General features: G+C 47.8%; 1 long non-coding RNA gene across 1 annotated transcript; it reads right to left on the bottom strand.

Moving 5' to 3' along the window:
* Nucleotides 1-5,600: 5,600 nt before the first annotated feature.
* Nucleotides 5,601-26,280, bottom strand: LOC141567834 (uncharacterized). The gene is made up of 3 exons (XR_012490697.1): nt 26,077-26,280; nt 10,484-10,601; nt 5,601-6,861 (listed from the first exon to the last, which is right to left on the bottom strand). It is a non-coding gene; the product is annotated as an uncharacterized LOC141567834 (long non-coding RNA).
* Between the last annotated feature and the right edge of the window lie 324 nt (nt 26,281-26,604).

Genomic DNA, 26,604 nt, shown 5'->3' with positions numbered 1-26,604 from the left:
CTGGCCAAGGGCAGAATCTTCCCTGGACCTCCCAACTTCTGCCCAGTGCAGGCCCTTCTGGCTGATGGCAGCTTAACAAGCCGAGATGTATCTTTTTTCTTATGCCCTGAACTCCTTCAGGGGAAGGATTGGGCGGTTTCTGCTTCACATTTCATTAGATGATGTATCTATTCTGGGGGCTGGGTGCCTATTAGCATGAGAGGCTGGTTGTGCAGTGCTCACTGGGATTGTGTCAGCGGGGATCCCCTGGCTGGTAGGCAAGAGAGGGTGAGGGGTCAGGGCAGGGCTGCCCACGGCCACTTACCATCATTCTCCGCTACAGACATGGGCAACGCGTGGACACTGGTGGGCAGAGAAGCAACAAGTTGGAACACGGATGAGCCAGGCCTGGGCCAGGCCCTGACTCCGTCCAGGCCCATCAGACTCTTAAGAAAACGTCAAATAAGTTCAGTGAGAAGGAGCAGAGGAAATCGATGGAGAAAACGAGACATTCTTTAAGTGCATTTTTAAAAGCAGGAACTGTAGGTGGCTAGGGAGGAGATTGAGCAGGAAACAGCGACAGGTTCAAATAAGGCTGCATTCACCCCAGGTGACAGTTGAGAATGTGTGCTCGGGGAATCACAAAAGAAGCTGTCAGGCACGGGGCCAAAAGCCTGCTTTTCCTGGGTTGGAAGAAGCGCAAGATTTGAGGGTAGGTGGGAAGAAACAGAGGTGACTCTCAAAGCCTGTGCAGAAACATGCCAGTCATATGCAAATCAGGGACAGATGAACTTGAGACCTCATTTTACATGTGTCTCTGACCCTGCGGTTTTAAAGAGAAGGCAGCTAAGGGATGGCAGTTACCTCTATCTCTCCAGGGGTCTCTAGTGGTTTCTGCAACTAGCTCCATGACGTGCAACTGGGCTGTCACCTGGGTTGAGAAGTTTTTCCAGAAAATTTCATTGTTGGGTCAACGGTGAGGGCCCCATCCAGGTTCTGTTCTGGATCCCCACTAAACAGAGCAGCCCCCGCAGGTGGAGGGACAGACTCCCTGGCAGACCTGACCGTGAGCTCATCTTACTATTAACAATACACCCTGGTATATACAGCTCTGGTGTCCTGATTGTCAGGCTGTACTGAGCGTCACAAAGAGCACTCACTCGGAAGTCCAAACAGCAGGCTGCCCCCCCAGCCCACGCCCCCCCACCCCCCACCCCGCTGGGCCCTCCTCTCTGAGCCTGGGCCATTCAGGTCGAGATAGAGAACATTAAATCATCCCTCCCTCTCCTGCCCACACAGGGACAGGGACTGAAAATGCCTCCCTGCCCACCTTTCTTTTCTCCCAGACTTTAGAGCTTTGGGAAAGGCATAAAATACCTGAAATTTCTTGGACAAGCTCTTATTACAAGTTGTTATTCTGTCAACTTCATGTCTGCAAAGCACGTTAAAGTAATAACACAGACAGCAATAACCACGAGTGCTTACAGAGGGTTTTTGCTTTCAGGGCAGCACTACCCCTATTATCTCATTTTAAAATCATACCATTGCACTAAACAGGATTTACGGGAAAGGGAACCCGCAGCTATGGCTGGAGCTTGACTGGGTCCCAGAAGCTGTGCTGGCACTCCACCTGGGTTCTCATTTCATTGTCACAGCCTCACACCTGGTGGGTCACCTGAACACTTGACATCAGGAGTCCAATTTGTCAGATGAAGACCGTAAGATTCAGAGAGATTAAATGGACTGACTTCACCGCAGGTCTTTTTTTGTTTCCCTTTCAAAGAGGCCGCTATAAATTAATCAATACTTAATAAAAGCCAGTTGCCCAAGGCAACCCTGTAGAAGCCTGGACCCCCACAGTTCTGACCTGGAGCTGGGTCACATCTGAAGAAGCACTTAAGAAAAAACGAAACAGGAAGAAAATAATTGAAGAGTAATTGCACCGTGTGCTCGAATCCCCGAAGAGCATTGAGGAGGGTCCAATTTATAAATCCCCGCTGTAGCTCTAGTCACTCCTTTTCTGCCCGTCATTCCATCCCTGGGATTCTCGAGCACATTCATTGCCCCCTCCCCAACCTCTTGCCTGGCCCAGCTGGCTTTTGTAGCCCTCCTCTCCTCTCTTTTTCACTTAGAATTTTTCCTTTTATACTTGAGAGAAGTCTTTCAGACTTAGATTCATGTCCTGTGGCATCTTGTGCATACATCAAAAGGGACACATAAGTGAAAAAAATTGGTGGAGGTGTTTTTCAGGCAATGACAACTACCTTATCACTTCCGCCTGCTGACAGCAATTGTAAGGCCAGTCTGATGTCAGAGTTGTTAAACACCCAGGATCCAGCGCCTTGCTGAAGAAACAATAATTCCTGACACCGTTGAAGGCTGTGCCTCCCTCCATGACCGCATCTTGTCCTTTCTGCCCCAGAGGTAGCCATGCTCGTGGATTTCATGTTTATCATTCTCTTGTTTTCTCTACAGTTTTGCCAAATATGAATCCTACACCATCCACTGTTTGGTCTTGTTTTTGAAATGCTTCATAACTGGAACTACAGTTGACCCGTGAACAATACGGGTTTGGACTACATGGGTCCACTTATATGCGGATGGTTTTCAAGAAATACTGTACATGTATTCTCTCTCCCTTATGATTTTCTAAATAATGTTTGTTCATTTAGTTTACTTACTGTAAGAATACAGTATATAGTACAGATACACAATGTGTGTTAGTCGGCTGTTTACGTTGTCAGGAAGGCAGCTTTCAGCGGCCAATATACTTTTCCAACTCACCTTTAGAAATTGTTTTTCCCCATAGAGCCTCAAACCCGGACCAAGTTAACACCCCATCCAAGTGTCCCGTCCCTAACACTAACCCTAACACCAGCCCTAATTTTATACTAATACTAATCTTAACCTTAAATCCACTTGAGCATTATCCTAACCCTAACCCTAACCCTAACCCTAACTCTAACCCTAACTTCCACCCAGCCCTAATTCTCACCCCGACTCTAACCCGAGCCCTAACCTTAGCCTTCATGCTATCCCTAACACCTACCTCAACTCCCAAATCAACCCCAACTCAAACCTCGATTCTAACCCGAATGTTTGCCCTTCCTCTAATCTTAACCCTCATTTCAGGCCTAACTGTAACCCCTGCCCTAACCCTAACCTTAACTTTAACCCTTCGCACAGTCACAACTCCGACCATTTATTAATCAGGTTCTCCAGAGAAACAGAACCAACAGGATGTGTGTGTACAAAGAAAGATATATTTTAAGGAATTGGCTCATGTAATTATGGAGGCTGACAAGTCCAACATTTGCAAGGTGGTTCTCAGGCTGGAGGCCCAGGAGGAGCCAACGTTGCAGCTCAAGTCAGAAGGTCTGGCAGAATTTCCTCGTGTTCAAGGGAGGTCAGTCTTTTGTTCTATTCAGAGTGTCAACTGATTGGATGAGGCCCACCCACATTATGGAGAGCAATCTTCTTTACCCAAAGTCATTGATTTAAATGTTACTCTCATCCAAAAACACCCTCACAGAAACATTCAGAATAATGTTTGACCACATATCTGGGCACTGTGGTCCTGCCAAGTTGACACATAAAATTAACCACCACAAACCTCAATCCATATCCCAACCCTTATCTTAATCTTCTTTAAAAAGAATCTATCTTTCTACCAAGCCAACTTTACCTCTGCAGATGGGCTGACTGTCTGTTGGTATTTGCTCTATAAGGTGGTTAAACTTCAGAATGCTATTTCACCACTTTGACCTTCACCTTGACTTTAAATACAATGGGGGCAAATTGTCCTGATTTCTATTTCACAGGCTGGGATCTAGTGGCTTTTGAATTCTTCTAAATGTATGTAAATTATCCATTATGGTCCAAAATCCAACAATTTTCATAAGAGGACTGTGGGTATTTTTTATTTTGTTTTGTTTTGTTTTTAGGATTGTAATTTTTGTATGAGGACTTTATACCAGCTCCTGTTAGCACTGGCTCACTGGGCATGGGCCCAACTGAAGACTCAAATAAGGAATGAAAGAGCATTAGTGAAATTCACAGGAACAAGGAACACTTTTTAGAGAGCAAATAAAAGCGATAGATGGTTTCAATTCTGTACAATTTAACAAATGTTTGTTGGATACATGCAAACTACTGGAATTGGCACTGCAGGAAATCAAATATGAGAAAGACGGTCCCCCGGCCTGGGGATGGAGAAACTGGAGAGGGGGGGCAGCAGACCAACACACAAGTCACTTCTCACTCCCTCATTCTCTGCTTCAGTGTTACAGTGTCGGAAAGGCTTTCCCTGTGCATTCTATAAAAAAGGGAAACCCTCCTGTATGAGCCCGGGTCCCATGGGAAAGAGGAGGTGCATTCCATAGGGACTTTGAGAAGCATTAGTAAAGAACAGGGAGCAGGGAAAGGAAATTAACTAGGAGTAATGAGGCACACAGAAACCAGCCCTTGCCAACCTGAAGAGGTAGGAGGAGGGAGTGGTAGATCGGCGTCTGGTGAGAGATAGAGTGGTCTGAGAGGCCCTGTGGGCTAGAGCTGCACTCCTGGGGAAAGACAGCCCCTGCCAGGACGGAGGGTGGGAGGAAGTGGGAAAGACATCCCCAGACCTCCCTCTCTTCCCACCAATGTTGTGTTGGAGCCGGCTCATGCTGGCTCCTGAAGGCAGACTGTATGCATCTCTTCCAACTTCCACATCAAGTTGGTAGTTTGAAATCTCTCAAGGTGGAGTATTTACACCACAGAAATGAGAAAATGTGCAAGTCGGGATGTTTTTCCTTGGAGAGCTGGCTGATTGATGAACACTTACCAGTACACCACTGCCCCCATTCTCTCATCTCCTCTTTCTGACTAATCCAATTGTTTTGTATGTGAACTATACCTCAATAAAGCTGTTATTTAAAATGTATTATATTTTGACTTACAAATATACGTCCTGTATTTTGTCTACCTCTAAGGTACCATTGATTTTTAGAAGCATCGTTATTATATGTACCACAGAGAAAGATAACAGCCTACCAAACAAACCATGGCACAAGCTTATTTTTTTTCTTACCACATTGATTGTGAGATGATGCATCCCAATTTCAGAGAGATTCAGTTTCTAAAATGTGTGCATTGCAATCTGTGAAATAAGATACGTAGCCTACATATGTGGTTTCAGGGGAGGCAGGTGTGGCTGGATACAGGCAATGATCTAAACAAGTATATGTACCTGCCACCAGCCCACTTGTAGCCTTTATATAACCCTCTCCCTCCCCCTGTGGTGACCATCATCTTGTTTTTTAAAAAAATGTGGTACAATATACACAACATAAAACTTACGATTATAACCATTTCTAAGTGTATAGTTCAGAGGCATTAAGCACATTCACCATGCTGTGTAACCATCGCTCCCATCCACCTCCAGAACTTTTTCATTATCTCAAACTGGAGCTAATAACTCCCCATTTCTCCCTTCCCCAGCCCCTGGTAACCTCTATTCTACTTTTTTTATTTTATTTTATTGCGGTGACAATTGTTATTAAAATTACATAGATTTCAGGTGTACAATTCTGTATTACATCATCTATAAATCCCATTGTGTGTTCACCACCCAGAGTCAGTTCTCCTTCCATCACCATATATTTGTCTATTCTACTTTTTGTCTCTTGTGAATTTGATCAACACAACATTTGTCCTTCTGTGACTGGCTTCTTTTACTCAGCATAATGTCTTCCAGGTTGATCCAGTTGTAGTGTGTGTCAGAATTTCCTTCCTTTTAAAGACTGAATGACATTCCATTGTTTTTGTATACCACATTTTGTTCCTCCGTTCACCTGTTGATGGACATTTGGGTTGTTTCCACTTTTTGGCTATTGTGAAGAATGCTGCTGTGAACTTTGGCATACAAATATCTGAGTTCCTGCTTGTAATTCTTTTATGTATATACCCAGAAGTGGAATGGCTGCATCAAATGTAATTCTATCTTTAATATTTTGAGGTACTGCCATATGATTTTCCACAGCAGCTGTACCGTTTTGCATTCTCACGAGCAATGCAAAAGGGGTCCCAATTTCTCCACATCCAGACTGACAGTTGGCTATTCTCTGTTTGTTTTTTTGTTTTTTTTTTTGTCTTATAACAGCCATCCTCATGGGAGTGACCACTAACCTGATTTTGAGTGTACGATTCTTTTGCTTTTCCTTATAGTTTTACTAAATATGCATATCTCCAAAGAATACATTGTTTAGTTTTGTAAGTTTTAAAACTTTATTTCAAGAAATCAATTACTCACCGAGCATCTGCTGGATGCAGGCACTGCGCTGAGTGATGGGGAAAATGACAGGAACAGGGTGGGCGAGGCCCTGCCCGTGGGGCTGACAGCCTAACAGGCACGATGCTTTTCTGACGGGGAATTACATGCAGGGTGCCTGCTCCAAAAGAGGCTTGTGGGAGAGGACTGTTGGGGAGTTTCACCGGTTCCTGGGAACAGGGAGGCCTTCTGAGGATTGCAGGGGTGGGTGGGGTGGCTTGATAATAGAGAAGAAGCTGTGTGGAGGGGAAGCAGAATCAAGAGGTTTTTGTTTTGGGAAAAGGGAACTCACTCTTCCCCAAAGAAGGAGCAAGGAGAGAGGGACAGCTGGAAGGTGCCAGACCCGTAGGCTGCATAGTTCCAGTGGAGGCAGGTGGGTGGGGTGTAAGTCACTAAGCACATGGACTCCTGTGACAGTGGTCCCTGCATTTCTGCAGGCCCCTTGGAGAGGTCGCCTTGAGGCCAGAGCTTGCTCTCCAGGATTCCCAGGTGGGAGCCTGAGGCCCAAAGGGACAAGCTTGTCCTTTGTGCTCATTCGCTCTGTCATCTCACTCCCAGAGGCCTTTGCAGGATATCTGGGAACATGGAAAAACGTGACTGTGAATGAAGAAGCTCAGTTCAAGCAGGCTGAGGGGATACAGGGGAAAGGGAAGCGATGGCGCTTGCAGCAGCAGTGTCTCTCACCACCACCCAGAGCAGGGCTGAGGAGCCGCTCCACCCACCCCTGCAATCTGCCTCCCCCCCCACCCCCCCCCTTACCCTTCTGCCTTGTTCTATTGATAGGCTCAGGGAGCTGTTCCATCTCAGCACAGAAACAAGTTGAGTCTATTCAAAACCTTCTTCTGCAAACAGTGGGGGTGGTGTGGGGGGTGCAGGGCAGAGGGCCTCATGCCTCTAAGTGCTCCTGCCTCTTCCTTTGATCTCCTCCCCTCCACATCCAATGTGCAAAGAGCCCCACAGGGAGCCAAGGTAGCCAGGCTCTTTGCCACTGTGCTCCAGAGCATGTGGGGTGGGGCTGGAAGAGAAGGTCAAAGGCATCTTCCTGCTGAGGAGGCTGGGAGACCTGGGATGGACAGAACCTCAGAGGGAAAGCTGCACAAGCAGCAAAGCTCAGTGGAGTGAGACTTAAGTTCAAATCCTGGCTCTTCCACTTACCTGCTATGTGACCTGTGGAAAAATACTGAACTTCTCTGAGCCTTGCTTGCCTCAATTGTAAAGTGGAGATCACACTTCTTCTCTGTGGATGGATTTGAGGATTGAAAGAGGTAACATACACGAACTAACTGGCTAACAGGTACAGTGTCTGGCATATAGGAAGAGTTTAATAAAAACTAATTATGTTCATCTAATAGAGTACCACTCAGCAATAAAGAGGAATGAATTACTGATACAAGCAGCTATGGGGAGGAATCTCAAAAAAATTATTCTGAGTGAAAGAAGCCAGATCAAAAAACTACAGACTAGAAGATTACATTTATATAAAACTCTGGAAAATGCAAACTAGTCTCAGGTGATAGAAAGCTCAGTGGTTGCCTGTGGATGGGGAAAGAGGAGGGAACCCCATTATAAAGGGTCCCAAGGAAACTTTTGGAGCAATGGATATGTTCACTATCTAGATTGTACTGATGGTCTCATGGGTGGGTATATGTGTCAAAATTTATCAAACTGGTTACTTTAAATACCGGGGGTGCCAAAAACATGTACACATTTTAAAAGATGTTATCTATGTATTACTTTTTGAAGTTGAATTGAATTACGGTAGCAATGTGTAGTATGACGTTCACTCAAAAGATGGCATTAATCGAATGAATGCTAGTGTCATTCATTGTATTACAATTTCAATAGTTTTTTCCTTTGTTAAAATGTGTATACATTCTTTTGGCACCCCCGATATGGACTGTATGTCAATTAAACCTCAATAAAGCTGTAAAAAACAATGAAATGTAATGATGATGACGATGATGATGATGGTGATAGTATTTTCCCTTACATAAAAACATCAGCACAATTCCCCCAGGGAAGAACATTAGAGAGAAAGGACACAAGGGAAGGTTCTAGAGGAGGCAACCCCCTCTCACTGAGAACTAAGGTCAAAAGGAGCTGAGAGAAGGACAACTGTACCTCTTGGGAGATGTTCCATCCCAGCCCATCCATGGTTCAGGGACAGGCTGCCAGGCAGCCTCAGGGGTCACTTCTGTCCCTTTGACATGAGGGAAGTTACTGGCAGATACAGATGTGGGAGTTCTCTGGGGCCCTTTAAAGCTGTGCCCCTCTTCCTTTGTTTATGCTTTGACATATCTGCTGTGACCACAGCCACCCTCCATGAATAATGGCACCCACTACAGTCACGATTCTAAGACAGAGGGCCAAACCTCAAGGGGAGGTTCCCATCAGAGAAGGTGAGAAGTGGAAGGGAGCTGATCCAATTTAAGCCTGTTTTGCTCAGAGGAGACAGAAGCCCAGGGAAGAGGCCAGGAGATGCTAATGCTGCATGGCCCGCTCCTGCTGCTCTCTCCGCCACGTGAGGCAGAGCTGCTCAGTGCTGGGAGCTGCACGTGGACACTGGGCTTCTTGGAGACATCTGCAGGAGCCACTATCAAGCCTACCACACAGTTCAACTCTGCTGCGCTCCTTGCCAGGCTGGAAGGGTGGCTGGCCCCTTGTTAGGCTCCAGGGCTCAGCTGGGGCTGCAACATCCCCTGCGTGCTTCTGAAGTCTGTGCGAGTGGAGCAGTGGAGCGAGTGGAGCAGTGCGGGTCACAGGGAGGCTTGGAGGCCACTGCCAGGTTCCTCCCAGGGGTCACAGGATCCCTGTCACAGAGCTTCTGCCGGGGGGCTCCAGAGCAGAGCATGCAGGCCTCAGTGGGAACCGCAGGCTGATTCCATCTGGTCCACACGTGCATTTTTTGTTCTAATTGCATTAGTTGCTCATGTGGAAAAATTGGAAGAATTCAAACAAAAATCCAGATTCCCAATTACTTTGATAAATGGGAAAATCCAGCATCTCCGTGTCCACTGTGCTAAAGGACAGTCTGGAGCATCTGGAGCTGAGTCATAGCTGCTCCTCTAATAAAAATGAATAATGAGAGCTATCAATGAGGGCGTTCTGACGGTGTTCCAGATGTAAATTACTTTACATGTAATTCATTTATCGCAGCTCCTACAGGACCCTCCCCTATTTAGGGTTTGGCCTAATGCCCCCAGGCTCCAGTTTGCAAGCCCTGCTTCAGAGGAGGAGGAAGGGTGGGTAGGGAGGAACCAAGGCCCCGATCTGTCTTCCAGGCTGCTGCCCTGGGCTGATGAAAGAACACATTTTATCACCACTGAACCAGCTACCTTCCAGATCCATTTTAATCTTCTCACTTCTGCCACTTGGCAGCAGCCATCACACTTCACCCTCTGCCTCCTCCCACCACCGACTTTCACTTCCAAACACCACCCGCCTTTTTTGCTCTGGCTTTCAGGGGGGCAGAAGAGCTCCCAACGGAGGGCCAGGCCCTCCTGCCAAATAGGACAGCACAGGCAAGCCTTGGGGTGCTGTGGGGAGCTTGCGTGGTTTGTGTTGGTTTAAGACTTCAGGGAGCCCTGGGAGGTAAAGCCTTGACGAAAGCTCATGTTGCAATGTAGCCCTGATTTTAGCAAATCTTTTGGTGAAATGTCTCAAGTCCTTACAGCCAAGCTGAAGAAATGTGGGTTATCTGGTAGCAGAATTAAGGGGATCTTTAACGCATGGGAAAACTGCACCCAGACCATTATGACTGCTGGATGGAGGTCACTGTGGGTCACTCATGAGGCCAATGCCCAATAGAAAGAAACCAGAAAATATGTTCGTCACACGTTTGGAGGATGAGCCCCACGACACAGGGGTTAAGAGTCGTGGTCCTGGAAACAAGCAGATCCAGGTTTAAATCCCAGCTCTGCCACTTAGGAGCTGTGTGACCGCAGGCAGATTACGTACATCTCTCAGCAGTTTGGTGTCCTGTACCAGGTTTCCTCTATCTGTAAAGTAGGGACAATAGCAACACCGCCTTCTAGGGTTGCTATGAGGATGAAATGGTCCGACACCCAGGAGATGCTCAGTAAATGTCACTCTGATGATGATTAAATTCATCGTGATGCATCGCTGGGGGGAAACGGAGGCAGAAAACTAAGCACGAAGGCCTAATTCTTGCCCTAGTAAGAACAGACGTGTGCTTACCTCATTGCCACCAATGCCAGACTCTGTTGTCCACTGGGTCAAAGGGAGATGGCCGACGGAGGGTCACAGCATCTCAGCCCCCTTGGACACTTGGACAGAGCGAAAGCCAAGATAATCACTGGGTGAGAAAAAGGAAAGGAGAAGCGATTGTAACTAAGAAAAAATTGAAGTTAGAGGAAGAAGGGCCAAGAAAGGTGAGGGTGAGCAAAAGAGGGAGACATAGAGGGTCTCTCTAGTCTTGCCTTTTCATGGGTGAGAGTTGATTGTTAGATGAACGGGGATCTCGAGGGGGCTGGCAGTGTTCCAGAAGGTGCTGATGGAGGTCCAGAAGGGGTGGGTAACTGAGATAAGGGGAGAATACAGTTGCCCGGGGCTGCCCCTCAGACCTACTGGAAAGTAGGACCTTAACACCAAACAAATTCCAAAACCCCTGAGCTGGGAGGTGGCCACTACTGATGCATTTCCTGCTCTCAGCTGAGGGGGCTGGAAGCCCATTTGTCTCCTGAATGTCTGGGAGAAACTGTGTTCACATCGGCTCTCATATGTTAGTAGGATCTTTTGCCAAAAGGGAGAAGTGTTATTTTTCTCTGAAGCCCCAACTTCCAAGTGTCTGGCACATAGCAGATGCTCAATAAATACTGAGAAATGAAAAGAATGGAACCTGAGTGGGAGTGGGCACTGGCAGCTCAAAAGGGACTTGGAAGCTTGTTCTAACGGTGATGAGAACAAGAGGGGTTCCCCAGGTAGCCAGCCTCACCTCCTGAGGAGATCACATGGCCCTTTTTCATAGTTATCAAAGTAATATGTGCACATAGTTTAAAAAATCAAGTGAGATTACAAGGCTTATAATGAAAACATAAGCTCGCTGACCTTTCCTGTTCTATTACTCAGAGGCAAAAATTACTATCAGCAAAATGACCTCCCTTTGGAGATATTTATCACAGAGTTGTTTTCATTAGAAAAGATTGGAAATGACCTCCACGTCTAGAGGTCAATGATATAGTCAATGAACACTGTGCAGCAGGAGAAAGACATGAGGAATCTCTATGTACAAACATAAAATGATCTCAAGATATACCCGGGGGGTGCCCAAAAAATGTATACACATGACTTGTATTCATCTTTTGTTATCAGTATATATTGAGTATTACAATTTTAATACATTTTTTTTCCTTTCTTAAAATGCATATACATTTTTTGAGCACCCTTTGTATTGAACACAAAAAGTGGGGTGTGCATGAGTTTTTGTAGCCTGCTACCGGTGGTGCAAAAACAGGAAGAAAAGATACATGTGTGTCACCATTTTCACAGAGTGCTCAGGGAGGGCCCGATACATTTGAGCAGAGAGCTGAGGGAGTGAGGAGAGACGTGTGTATGTGCACGTGTGTTATATACGTAGATTCACTGGTTAAGTTATAAGAGAAATTGTTTATATTTGTTGTCTCCCAGGGAAGAAAACTGGTTGGCTAGGAAATGGGTGCATTTATGTATTTTGCATTACTTATTAAAAAAAATGTTTAATAACCTCTTTGTGGTGGATGGAATTTAGGGTGGTCCCAATGACCCTGGCTTTCTGGCATTCACACCCCTTGAGAGCATGACTTTTCTGGCAAAGGTGCTGGGATACTACTGTCACCATTACACTATGTTATATAAGACTCCATCTTCGCAGGCTGGAGTGACAGGCTCTCCTTGTGGCCTGGATAAAATCAGCAGCCATGTCGGAGAAGCCCACATGGCAAGGACCTGCGGGTGGCTTCTAGGGACCTCCGATGGCATATAGGCCTGAGGGTAGTCTCTAGCTAACAGCCGATAGAAAGCTGGGGCTCTGAGTCACTCAACCACAAGGAAATGAATTCAGCCAGCAACCTGAATGAGTTTGGAAGACGATTCTTCCTCAGTCCAGCCTTCAGGTGAGAACGCTGTCCAGCTGAGGCCGTGACTTTGGCCTAGTGAGACTTTGCTGAGGATTCCTGCCTGGACCCCAGACACCTGGCAACTGTGAGATAATAGACATGTGTTGTTTTACGCTGCTAAGTTTCAGCTGGTGATTTGTTATATAGCAATAGAAAACGAATACACTCTTTGAGCTGTTTCATCTGGAATTTATCTCCATATTTCTAAGTAACGTGCTTATATTGCTTTCCTTGATTTATTAAATTTAGAAATTATATATTGACACCCTGTTATGGCAGACAAGGATTTGTTCTCTTTCTATCCACTTCCCTCTTCCTACCTTCCCAGGATAATGGCTTCGGTATTTTTAATTAATATTAGTAGGCAGTGTTTAATTATTATCACTGTGTAAATATTGTTTATGGCAGACCAAGTAGTATGCAGTGATTATATTTCCTTTCTTTCTTTATCCTGGGATTAATAATTACCTTATTTTAAACTTACCCAGTTTTCTATGTATGTTGCCTTAGTTTTTCCCTAGTTGCTCCTTCAGTTCTGGCAAACGTCTATAAGATTTCTGAATGGTGAGACCTATCATTTAAAGCATTGATCCCATTTTTTCCCCTGGGGGTCTCCCTCTTGGAACAGATCTCACCCCTACGCCAAACTATACAGCTTGCTCTCTACGTCTGCTGCACAGCTGTCATCCAGGGACTTGCATTCACTGCTCTGCTTTTCCTGAGTCTCTGTCTTCTTTGTTGGTTTACAGCCTAGTTTTGGTGGAGCACATCCTCCAGCAGATTTTTTTAAGACAGGGTGCATGGGAGGTCAATTTGTTAGAGTCTGTTTATGTCTGAAAAATGTAACACTTACTGATAGGGAATGCATACAGAATCTCAAGTTGAAAATAACTTTTCCCCCTGGGAATGTTGAAGGCATTATTTCTAGTGTTGCTGCTGAGAAATCGGTGCCATTTTGACTCCTGCTTCTCTCATTGTGTCCCATGGTAGCTCTCTAGAAGCTTTTTAGATCTTCTATCTTTGGTGTTCAATTTTAAAATTGGTGTAGGTCTTTTTCGTTTGTAATGATGGGCCCTCCATTGGTCCTTTCAATGTGGAAATTCTTGCCTTTTTGTTCCAGGAATATTTCTTGTATAATATTTTAAAAATAATTTCCTCCCACCTGTTCTTTTGGTTGTCTCTTTGCTTCTTTGATCTTCTTATCTCGTTTGTCCTGTTTTTTCCTCTTCGATTTTTAGTTTTCTTTTCGGGCAGGTTTTCCTTTATTGAATTTTTACTTCCAACATTATAGTTTTTTAATATCCAAGAGTTCTTTTTTGTTCTCTGATTATTTCCTTTTCTATAAAGGGCAAAATTTTCTCTGAGAATTCGTATTAGAATTCTTTTCAATTTGTTTTCCGGGCCTTGCACCGTCTTGGATGCTCTGACAGCCACGAAGCACTGCCGTTGTTGTGATCTTTTTCATGTTGGAGTCTTCCCTCAAATATCTGTTAATCCTTGACTGTCTCTTCCTACTTCCGAGAGGCTCCATTGGAAGCTCTGGATGCTTGGGTGTGGCATCAAACATGGGACATCGCCAAATGTCAGTATTTTGATGTTTTTTTTCTCTAGGGTAAGTCAGCTACTGGAGAGGAGAATCCTGTAATCACTTGCTTGGGGGTAGGGTGCATGTAGCAGGACTAGAAAATGGGACTCAGAGATCCACCGTGAAGTGCTCAGACTGCAGCCCTGAACCTCACCCCATCCCTTACTTTGCCTGGTAGCTCCAAGTTCAGAGCTGTCTGCTTCACCAGAGAACAGCCTTGGGCTTCTTGCCTGGGTAGGGGCAGAGGAGGAATATCAGCTGTCCAGTTGTATGGGGCAAAGGAGAGACTCTGGGGGTCTCCAGCCGTATGGACTTCCACACAAACCTCCTCCTCTCAGCCCACGTTTGCCCACAGCTCTCTGTATTTGTTGCATCCAAGTCCTGCATGTCTCAGGTTTCCCGTGGGCAAATTGGTTTGCTTCTCAGCTGGGACCTCCTCCGCAGGCACTTTAGCTTATATCTTCCTCTGCTAATTTTCCTCCTCCATCTGCTTTCTGTCTTCTAAACTTTGTCAAAATCTCTTATCTAAAATTGTCTCCTGTTCTAGTCTCCCAGTCTTTGGGTTTATACTTTCAAAATGTGCATGTGCTTTCATTTTAGTGGGATTTTTGGAGAAAGACGGGATAAACACCTGTAGTCACGTTTGGGAGGAAGCACACTTCTTAGTCTTCAGACCAGGGTTTCCTGGCTTCCCCCTCATCTCCTGATGGTTCTGAGCAGCCCATGCTTTCAGGGGCTATGAGAGCTGCTGCCCCAGTCTCAGAGCCTTTCCTGGGACCCCGGATGGTGTTCTGTCGTTGGAGTCTCATGTCGGGAAGTTAGAACCTGCAAGAAATGAAATACCATCTCTGCTCCCACCCTGGGGACATTGTGACATTGGCTAGCAGAAGCCAGAAGGCTTTCCCTGTCAGGGCCACCTCTAGGCAATCCCAAGGCGATGGCAAAGTTTCTCAGGAGTGTCCCAGCTCATTAGCTCTGCAGCAGAGTGAACAACAGGGAGATGCAGCTTCTTTTGCTGGCAACTCTGACGGCCTTGAGCTGGACTAAGGGAGAGAATGGGCATCTGTGGAGCAGGCACTTTACAGGCATTTTCTCATTTGATTCTCCCCTCAGCCCTCTGAGATGGTCTTGTCACCCCATGACACAGACAAGCAACCAAGGCTCAGAGAGGTTGAGCAGCTTGACCAGGATCACACAGCTAGTAAGTGGCAGACCCAGGTTGAATCCCGGGTTGAATCCTGGGTCTGCCACTTACTAGCTGTCTGCCTGAAGCCAAACACAATCTCTCCCAACTCTTTCTCGCTGCCTCCCAAGAAGAGACTCATGTTCTTTCAAGGGATGAGTGGGGTTGTGAGCCTTCATTGCAGAACCTCCTATAGAAAGACCCAAAGTTATTGTTAAAGTTGAACAAGGCCTGGAATCAGCTGGTGGGTTACTCGTCTAATAACATAGCACACCCTGAAACCCTGGCATGCCAGAGGTGGCTGAGTGGCAGCTTCACATCTGCTCTCCCCAGAACACAGCCCCGGGGCACGGGTAGTGGTGTTGGTAGTGTGCCCTTTGGAGCCAGTTACAGGATTGAATTTGCAAGTCTGTCCTGTGCTCTCCTAAGTCTGCCAAGTTAATTGGGTCTGGGGCATCTGGGAGCTGGGATGAAGCATAGATGTAATCCAGGAAGGCCTGTCCTGACAATCCTGTTAATATGTGTCCAAATTCCTGAACCCAAGTCACCTCCAGGTGCTGCCTGGGACCACCTCTGAGTGGTCAGGGCTCAGAGCTCAGGCTCGGAGGGAGATTCAGATAGAGGAAAAGATATGGAGTAGAGAGATCACAGTCTAGATATAGAAATAGATATAGATATATGGATGTAGATGTAAGTCCATAGATGGAGATATAGAGGTAAATACAGATATAAGTATAGAGATGTCACCAAAGCCAGCTCAGGCAAAGTCACCAGCGGCCACTTACAGAATCTATCTAGTCCTCATAGCAACCCTGTGAGGTAGGAATTTTTATCCCCATCTTATAGACAAAAAACAAGGGCTTCCAGAGGTTGAGTGACTTGCCAGGTCACACGGTGATGGAGAAGAAGACTGGGTCTTGTTTTTGCAGCCTAAGTCCCATCAGGATGAGTGGCCCCTGGGATTTGGGCCTTCCTTGCTCCTGGCCGACGGCACACCCCTGGGCCTGCAGTCCCGCTGCCCTCTGGAAGCCCTCCCTGCCCTGGCCTCCATCCCCTCCCTGTCGAGATGACCTACCTAGATTTCCTGACAACAGGCTCTGCCTTTTCTTGGAATATTCCTATTAAGGTATGACGCAAGTGCTTCATTTCTAATGTTGTCCAGCTGTTTCTACATTCCAGACGCTTCACTAGGCACTGGGGAAATAGTGGAGAATAAAATGACTTGGTTCCAGTTCCTGGGGAGATTATAGGTGGCAAGGCAGAAAGATACTAAACATACCATTATAATGGTGGTCAGCACCATGGAAATCTGAAGGGTGGTGATGTTTTATAGGGGAACCTGAACAGGTCTGAGGGGCCCGGGGAAGGCTTCCCTGAGAAGTAATGCTGAGGGTGAGGCCTGAGGAAGATCAGGGGTTATTCAGGTAGAAGAGGAGAGTGTTCTCAGGAGAGGGAATGGCATGTGCACAGGTTCTGAGGCAGGAAGGTGATGGAGGAAACACAGTCAGCGAGAAAGAAGGTGCATGGAGAAGCTGGAAACGCGGGCAGGGGCCTTCTAATCTAGCCGCTGTCTTTGTCCCTCTGAGCACGCACACTTGGGCCTCCCCTGGTGTGGGCCTGAGCCTTGTCCCTCCTGACTGCACCCCACGTAGGTCCAGTCCAGGTCCTGCCACCCTCTAGCTGCCCCAGTTACAGGGGCCAGGCCCAGCTGGGTCCCAGAATCTCATTCTTTATCTCCTCCTCCTCCTATACCCTTTCCTGTTGCCACACAAATCCTGGCAACATCCAAGACTAGAGGACCCCAAGGCATAATTTACAATCCCTTTCAGCACAGTTTGTTGCCCTTTGAACCTCAGGGCAGGAGAAAAATAAAAGGACAATACCCTTCAGCCACGCTTTGCTATAGTTGGAGACCCTGGGTTTGATTTTCCCTGAGCTCCACAGTGGCCCTCAGAGCCGGGCCCTGGCCCAGCCCACTGCGTCTCCTACCTGTGGGGAGTGAGTCACCTTTGAAGCTCCATACTCGTGGGCACAAGCTGGGGGGGCTCAAAGAGAAAGTATGAGAGGGATGACATCACCAGGCCCTGCTGGGCGCCTCAGTACATCCTGCAATTCTAGAACCAGATCGACTCTGTTATTTCCTTTGATTAAACTTCTGTTTTCCCTCAGCCTACTGGATCCATCTTTCAGTTATTTAATTCCAGCTGTAATAAAAAATCCATTGAACTGCACACTAACGCAATATGAGGCTGGCAGCAGGCCTGGGAGGGCGGAATTGAGCAGAGTGGAACCTACAGGGCTTTGTCATTTGTATGTGCTCTGATATAAAATCTCATCTCCTTTTAACTCAGAATGTGGGGATGGGAGACACACTCAGTCAAAGCTGGGAGTTTTGGGGGGCAAGAAGAGGGACCTGTGCAGTCCTTGCTGATAGCAAAGTGTCTTTTCCTCAGCACAACTACCTTCTTTATGGTGTTTTGGGCATCCAGGTCCTGGACTGCCACCCATCTAGCCTTAGCACCTGCAGGGCACGTACCAGCACCTGGAATAGGCCTCAGTCACCCTTATGATAGTCACATCTTTAGACTCGAATCACATGCTCTGACTCACCTCCCAAGCCTCTAAGCAAATTATTCTTATTCTTCCATCTGTCTTTGAGGTTTATTTCCCTCTCTCTTGCTTTACCCCACCCCACAGACCCACACTCAGAGCCCATTTAGATGAGGTTAAGCAAGGCTCAGAGGGGTTAAGCAACTTTCCCAAAGTCACACAGCTTGGGACAAACTTGGATTTTCTGAGCTTCAGGACCCTTCCGGGCCACTGTAGAACTCTCCCCTGGACCATGCTTTCAGCTATCCTGGTTCACTAGGGCTCCACTGCTGGTTCGGGCATGCTTGGGTGTTGCCCACACGGCTCTAGGGGTCTCTGAGCAGTGCCAGCTGCCCTGACTAACGCTCTGCCTTGAGCACCATCCTTTCTGTGTTACCTCAGCCTGACCCCCCAGATGTAGCTTCTCTCTGGGGTCTGCGTAAAGAGCACTGCTTCACCCCAGGGCCCAGGACTGCTCGAGATGCCCTTTCAGACCAGAAATGCCCCTGAGAGGGCGGGGCCCAAAGGGGAATTTCCAAATAATGAAAAGGTGGTACACAGAGGAATGGACGAGCACTGACCAAGCCCAAGCCTGCCTGGAGGTCTTGTTCAGGGCCAGGCATTAACCCTTGAGTTGTGGGACCAGGGGAAGCTCCTGGGTTCCAGAGGGGGGCTCCTGAGCAGTCGGGATGAGGGGACCTAGGAAGGAGATGTCAGAGCTGCAGCTCTTTGCCAACTTGTGTGAATGTATTTCAACACTTTATCAACAGGTACAGCTGTACGGGTGCACATTAGCTGGTTAGCAGTCTTGATTGGTTCTGCCAAAATGCTGTTGGATAGACAAACGAGTCTCAATTACAGGGCTCCTTCACGGAAGCCGCTGCTTTGCCTGACAGCTCCACTGGAGCCAGAGCCCTTCCAGGCTTCGCCAGAGTGTGGTCATGTTGCTGACCTCAGGTTCCCAGTCCTGCCTCTGTTTGCTCTTTGGAAGAGGAGGGGAGGGGAATGAAGGAGAGAGGCACACAGCAGTCAAGAACTCAGGCTCTGTGGTCAGACTGTCCTGAGTTTGAAAACTGGCTATGTCACAAGCTGTGTGACCTTGGATAAGTTGCTGAACCCCTCTGAGCCTTGCTTAACCGCATCTAAAACATGGGGCCAATAACATTTCTTTCATTGTTGGCCTGTAAGGATTTAGTATGTTAAAAGTCTATAAAAGCAACCTAAGTGTCCATCAACAGATAAATGGGTTTATCTTCTTCAGAAGAAGTGGTACATATATCAATGGAATATTACTCAATAAAAAAAGAATGAAATCTTGCCATCTGCAACAACATGGATAGACCTAGAGGGTGTTATCCTAAGTGAAATAAGTCAGACAGAGTGACTAATACCATATGATTTCACTTATATGGGAATCTAAAACACAAAATAAAAGAACAAACAAAACAGAAACAAATTCATAGATACAGAGAACATTTTGATGGTTGCCAGATGGGAGGGAGGTTGGGGGGAATGGGTGAAAAGGGGGCAGGGATTAAGAGGTACACATTGGTAGTTCCAAAATTGTCACGGGGATGTAAAGCACAGCATAGGGAATACCGTCAATAATATTGTAATAACTATGTATGGTGTCGGTTGGATACTAGATTTATCAGGGTGATCACTTCCTAAGTTATATAAATGTCTAATCGCTATGTTGTACACCTGAAATTAATATAGTAGTGTATGTCAATTGTAATTGAAAAATAAAAAAATGTTTTTTAAGAAGTCTGTAAAGCAACTGGCATAGAGGAAGCACTTAATTAATGGTAACTAATATCATTGTAATTGATTTGACTCTGATGGTCCAAGCTGACCATTTTCTCCTTGCCAATCTGACCATGCCTATATTCAACTCTAGCAACTCCTGGGAGCTTACTGTGAGCCACACATTGGGCTAGATACTGAGGTTTCATAAATGAACACCACAAACACATATCAAGTGCTACAAGGAGCACAAATAAACAAGATTACCACCCCTCCCCATTCCCCGTAGACCAACCCCTCCCCTATCTTGTATGGAGACACCCCTAGCTGTACTGGTCCATTGTCCTGCAGGAATACACCCCCACAGAGAGACCAAGACAGAGGAGGACCCGTGTCCATCACGGCCAGTGCCCACACAAAGGAAAGAGGCTGTTGGCACAGAGAGGGACCTTTGACCTTGAGCAACAGTGCTCAGGCCTCGGGGACGGGGCTCTTCACAGCTGAGGCTGGGAGTGACAGAGCAAGGTCCCCTCTGCCAGAGACCTGGAAACCCACAAGACAAGGACAGGCCCTCTTGATCAGGGCAGTGTGGGGCCCAGCCCTGGCAAGGAGACTGGAAGGGCAGGCTCTCTCCCCCCTGAGGACAAGCTGCTTGCTTGTGGTTTCTTTCTCAAGGAGAGCCAGACGTTCGCTGCACTCAGCTGGGCCTCTTTCAAATGGGCCACTTACATTACAGTTGACATGTTTTATTTAAGAGTTTTTCAAATGTGCGCACTTCAACAGACTATCGAACCTGTATTTTCATCGACCTACCCATCCAGGGTTAAACAGAGATCACAACTCAGATCTGATCTCCTGCTAAAACAGTGTAAAATCTGCCATGTCTGGAAGAACAGGAATCTTATTCCTGGCAGCAGGGTGTTATAAACCAGATATTGCTGGTAAGAATAGCGAAGAGTTCTCACACCTTTGAAATGGAGATAATTGCTTCATTTTCCAATACTGATAGTTTGTAAAACAATATTTGTATCCATCGCCTGTGGTTCATGCCACAAGCTGACCACATAATTTTAGAGACACCCTCCTCATACCTGTCTCCATACCTGTGACCTGTGTCTACACTGTCCTTGGTGAGTAGCACCTGCAGGAAGGGAGCAAGATGGCCTGGAGCCCATATGTTTCTCACATTCAGAACGTAAGGAGGTGAGGCTGCATTTCCTACTTGTCAAGTACGAAAGCTTAATTGGGCCAGAAATACTCCCTGGTTCCTGCTTCTGGAAGACAAATCTCAGCTGTCACTAAGCATCTGTGGTACCCGGAAGGGACAAGTGGAGTTCTGTGGGCTGGAGGCTTTGAGAAGGAGCAGATTTTTTCCTTTGTGCATTGCATTTGGTTTTCTTTGAACCACCACGTCTGAACCTTTGGCCCCGGGTATGACATTTGGAGCACGCCTGTATCCCGCGCACAGCTACTGCCATGACCCGCAGGGAAGCTTGCCAGTTGAAGCCTGATGCTGCAGGCAGTAGGGCAAAGGGGGCTCTGAGCAGGGAGCCACTGCTCAGGGAAGACAGGGGATGGGAGCCTTGAAGAGGTGACAATCTTGGATCTTGGAGGAGGGAGAGCAGGGAGGGGAAGCTGTGGGTCCAAAGGCAGGAGGCAGCACACTCATGCATTTACTGTTCAATGCTATTTGTTGAGGACTTACTGTGTGTGGCAGCCACCGGGACAGACCTTGTACCTGCCACCAGGGAAGGAGTGACAGACAAGCAAACACACAGATTTGATGATATCTGGTAGAGAAGCATGTTTTGAAGAAAAACAAAACAAGGTAAAGGGAGAGAGGGAAGAGAGGTAGGTTTGGAAGGGGCGGTCAGGGCAGAGTGGACCAAAGGCTCTGCCAGACCAGCAAGGCGTCTGGAGGAACAGGGGAAGGGTGGCTAGAGAGACATAGCACTGGGGACGGTGATGTAGGCTGGTGAGTGTTGATGGCACCTGATGGGTAGTGCGTGGGTCCTTACAGAGTGTACCCACAGGGGTGGGGAGGGGATTGCTAGATGTTTGGGGTAAGTCCTCTGCCCTTGAAGGAATCCGAAAATCCACCAAGCAAGACCGAAGGTTTCAGTATGTGAGAGCAACCAATGAGCCCACCACCATTTAATGGGGAAGGGAACTGAGCCCAGAGAAAGGAAGTGACTTACCCAAGGTCACTTGCCCAGAGAGGAGGCAGGTCTCCCGACAGAGCTGCCTCTGCCCAGGGAGTGGGAAGGAAAGGCAATGCTGGCCTGGCTGCCTTAGCTGAAGAAGGTGACAAGTGAGGGAAATGGCAGGTCCTGGAGCCTTGGGACATTCCCTGAAGGAATGGCTTGGCCTTGCCCATCTGAACAGAGCAGAGATACCCTCCCTGTCCCCTCCCCCTCCCATTTGCCTTCCTCAGTTCTTGCCCTTTTCTCTTCTCTCCAAAGCTCCTTCCTGCATTTCGCATCCCAGGGCCTCGGGGTGTGGTATGATAGGTCTTACATGGGACTGGATTCCCTTAGCCATCTCTCTGTGGATACTCTGAGTTTGCCAGGAAACGCCAGCCTCCCCTGTGGCAAGGAGGTGCCTGTCCCTGGGGAGATCTGCAGACCCATCTTGCAGGTTGCACTGGTAGGCGCCTCTCAGAGGCCCAGCAGTGTGCATGTTCCAGGTGGGTACAGGACTTGACTTTCTCTGTTTATTCACCCTCACAGGGGCTGTAGAGCAAAGGCCTGGCTCGAGGGGAAACTGCCTGTATCCTGAAGGGCCTAGGAATGCTGGCATGGGCCAAAGCCAGGTCATCACTGCCATCGCAGCTGCACGCTGGAGTCACCCTTCAATTCACATGGAAGTCCGAAAGCCTCTCCTTAGAGACATTAATTAGCCCCCAGTTAATGCAAGACAGAAGCTCACTGTCCATAGAGAGCGGCATTAGCTCCAGCTCTGGAGTCTATCCCCTTGTCTACAAATTGCCCAACAAATCATGAGGAGGCTTTAGTCCTTTCTTATCAAAACAACAAAACAGCTGAATGGGAAAACTAAAGGGCCCTTGGAGGTTTATTTATTTCCTTGGCCTGTCATTGAAGACCCGTGACCCCCCCCCACCCAACACAGGCCTAGGCTCTCTGACTTTATCTCCTGCTCTTCACCCTGGCCTAATCCCAGCACAGAAAACCCTCCTATGCAGCAGCTTGGGTCTTTAATTAGCAGCTTTGGAACTAAGCAAAGCGCCTCCATGGAACAGACATGCCATGGTTTCTCTAAGAATTATCCTTAATGGGTTGAACAGGGGTTTCTGAGGTTAGTGGTGTCACCGTGACTCCCTCTGTCCCCAGGCAGAGGACCTTGCTGACCAATTCAGGCAGCTGGGGTGTGAGTGGGGTGTGGGGGGAAAGAACCAGGATGTGGTTCTTAAGTGGGTTTTCGTTCACGCCACAGGCTGTTCGGACACCCACACTCCATCCAGCCTGACGCTTAGGGGACGAAACGATAAACCACAGCGGAGGAGGGTGGTCAGCCCCGCACAGATGGCAGAACAGAAGGTCCAGCACGTCGCAGGGCCTCATACCTCATCAACACTGGAGGAAAGTTTGGAGATGGACAGCTCAATTATCCTCTTCCTTTTTCTTTACTTCAGCCCCAGGAACGTGCTCGCTGGAGACCAGTGTCCCAGGATGCAGGGAAGGGAAGCAGGAGCCCAAAGAGGCCGTCTCCACGGGGTGGGAATGGGGGGGCAGCCGGCGCAGGCTCATGTTCTCCTTTTCCACCCATTCCTGCCCCAGCAAACCCCTGACCAGGAAGAGTCTTTGGGGCAGGGACAGGGCAGGGCCTCTAATATAGTCAAAGGCATGGATGTTGGGATGGGAAAAAACAAAAGATCAGGACAATGAAAGAAAAGGGTGTGTGTGAGACAGACATCTTTTGTCCCCTGACTCCCACCAGCATCTCACCATGCACACACATACATATATGCCTGCACACACACGCATGCACACACTATGTGTGCTCATGCACATACATGCATGCTTGCACACACACGTACACAGATGCAGATGGGTGGGGGAAGGGAGGAGGGAGAAATAAGAGAGGGAGACAGGAGGAGGAAGGACGGCTGAATGATGGGATAAATACTCATTCCCTAATAATCATTCAAGCTCTAACAACCAAGCAAGCTGTGGTCCCTCATTACTGCTTTTGAAATCTGACTCAAGTTGGCCGACATCGAGATTGTAGGTGCTGGCTGTTCTGCTAAGTACTGGGCAAGACAGAGCTACCTTCAGGCACATGTGCCATCTCTTTGGAGAGAACTGTCCATGCAGAACTACATTTGAGCTAGCCCATGGCGATGCTGAACACACGAAGAGCTATCCAACTGAGAACGTGACTTTCACCTTGAGAAATAGCCTGTGTGCTTGTATGTTAATATTTTGGCATTTATTTTTGAAAGGGAGGTTTATTTTCTAAGAAAGGTTGAGGTTCAGGTAGTTGTCTTAGGTTAGAAGGGTCTGGGCCATTTCCCTAGTTCTCATGACACTGTGTGTGCCCCAAACCAAGGGCCCTTGACAGCTGGGTTGAGTGTTCCCTGTCACCACCTTTAAGGTTGAAGTCATTGGTGGGCCAAGTGCTTGAATAGGGAAGGGGAGCTCCCTTACTTAGAGCGATCTAGGCTGTCTCTCATCTTGCCGCTGGGCAATCTAAGTCCCCAGTTATTTCATCTCTTACAACATTGTTGGTACAGGGGACAAGTCTGAACCAGGCTCTCATCTTACAGATCTAGGCAACCAGCCTGGATGCTCAGATGAGGGGTGCTGAGCACACGCCACTTTTCCTGGCTGGCTGGAGGGCATTTCCACTTTTAAAAAGCTGGGAGCACATACTGATGTGCAAGAAGCTATGCAGACACACTGTAAGGGAGCACAGATGACTAATGTGACCAAAACCAACACAACAAGATTATTCTAATACATATTCAACGATATTCAATCTGTGTGTGTGTGTGTGTGTAACTGATACATGAGTTCTCATAAGTGCCGAGTGCAATACTTTAACCCTCACCCTTAGTCCCCTTCACAGGCTCCCACCAGGCCCTACCCTCTGGGCTTGGTAGGTTCTGTCCTGGGTTGGGGGGTGTCCACAGTTTAGCAACACCCTTGGGGCACCAGTGCAGCAGGACCCCCTCCAAGCTGAATTCAGAGTCTGAACCGCGCCCCATTGTTCTCGAGCTCAGCGCCCCTCACACCTGAGTTAGATGACGTTTTGTTATGCCCTGTCCTATAGCAGTCCTAGGGAGGAAGCCTGTCCTCGCGATTGCCAGTCCCTTACCTCCTTGCCCCCTTCCCCCACCCCTACTCCTTCAGGTCTGAGACCCTGTGGCAGGCGGAGGACAGGTTCCCTTCCACAGGAATGTCTGAATGTGGCCTTGGGTCCTGAGGCACCCCCATGCCTGAATTATCCACCACCTGTTTACGGTGACATTAGATGTGCCAGCAGCTGAGGGGGGCCTCCATTCTCTGCCTGTGCATTGACCACTGGGCCTCATCCGGCCCTCCTCATTGGCACCCGATGAGGCTTTGTCAATCCTTCCTTCCCAGAGACTTAGATGCCACGTGCCTTGTGCCTGAGCCCCACCCAGGTCAAAGGATGGTAGCCATGACGACAATGGTAGCTACCACCATACATACATATTTACCTGTATCTTCTTAAATCGGAAAAAAGTAAAAGATGTCCAGTGAGGTATAATTGCTCCCGAAAATATTAATGTCTCTGATTTAGTGAGCTATGAGTAATTACTCTCTTTTTAAAAACTTTCCTGTACTTTTCCTGTGTATCTTTCTATCCTAATGGGAAAAAAATAAACATCACAGAAATGTTTTGGGACAGACTGGGCAATTCTCTTTCCCACCCCTTTGTCCTGATGAAGTCTGGTTAGAGACCAATAAATAGCACCTGGAAGGAAATAGAGGCCCACAGGGCATGGCTGGGATGATGGGGAAAGTTATCAGTCAGGGAGTCAGGGGCTAGTCAGGAAACCAGGGCCCATGACAGGTCCTCCCATGGTGGGGAATAGTCTGGGTCATAAAGTGCAAAACAGCCCTGAGACTGGGCATTAGGCCCCGGGGAAGGGGGTACAGGCCCATGCTGTGTAGCAGCCTGGTGCAGCCCCCTGCCCAGGGAGTGGGGTGTCCCACCCGACTGCCAAGTGTTACTGGCTTCAACCCACACAGCGAGGTTTTCCTTTCATCCTTGGAGGTGCCTCAGTTTCCTCACACAAATCTGACTAACTGAATCTACTTCCTGTTTTCATAGAAATTTCAAGATGTGGGGTTTATTTGCTTGGGGATTTCCCCCCTTCCCTTCCTACCTTCCTTTCTCCCTTGTTTCTTTCCTTCTAGAGGGGAAGGAGGGAAAGCGGGAGAGACAAGAGGCAAGAGGAGAAAGCACAAACCCTTTCTCTTAGGTAACCAGCCGCTTTATCTTATGAGCCCTCTGATCCAGCCCTCAGAACCCCCTTCGTCTTATAGAAAGAGAGTCACTGCGTTTAATCCAAAGCAGAGCCTACCTCAGCTTTGCCAGCAGAAGGGGCCTTTCCATGAGGGAGCCAGGAGGGAAGCCATGCGGTGATAAGCAGCCAGAAGATGAAGGGAACAGAGCCAGTGATACTGTGCTGGTGGGGGCACCAGACGCAGGTGGTTTCTTGCTTTTGAACTTCACAGCTGGACCTCTGCTCTGAGGGGTTCCTGGAGCCCACAGCTCCCTAGGGAGACCTGGGAGGATGAGCAGAGTATGCTGATGGAAGCAGGGCCCTGCTGGCTGGGAAAGCCGGCCAATAATAGCAATGACAACTGGCTCCTGAGTGGCGCCACCTGGCTGAAAAATGCTCTCACCTTGGGTTTCCTGTCTAGAAGCCAATCTAGAAAGTTCTGCCTGAATGATAACAATAGTGCATTCGCCCTGTATCTTTGATGTAACATTGTTTTCTTCTAAGAAACTTGGGAACCTCCTATGCTATGCACTAACCTACATCACACACCAGCTGGCTCGTGGGTTTCTCAGGAGCTACTTCCCAGGTTGTGAGGTGCTGGCGAAG

This window comes from Rhinolophus sinicus, linkage group LG12 (genome assembly GCF_036562045.2).
Source record: "Rhinolophus sinicus isolate RSC01 linkage group LG12, ASM3656204v1, whole genome shotgun sequence".
Classification (NCBI taxonomy): Eukaryota; Metazoa; Chordata; class Mammalia; order Chiroptera; family Rhinolophidae; genus Rhinolophus; species Rhinolophus sinicus.
The sequence above is the reverse complement of the archived record's forward strand: the minus strand, read 5'-3'. Positions and strand labels throughout refer to the sequence as shown.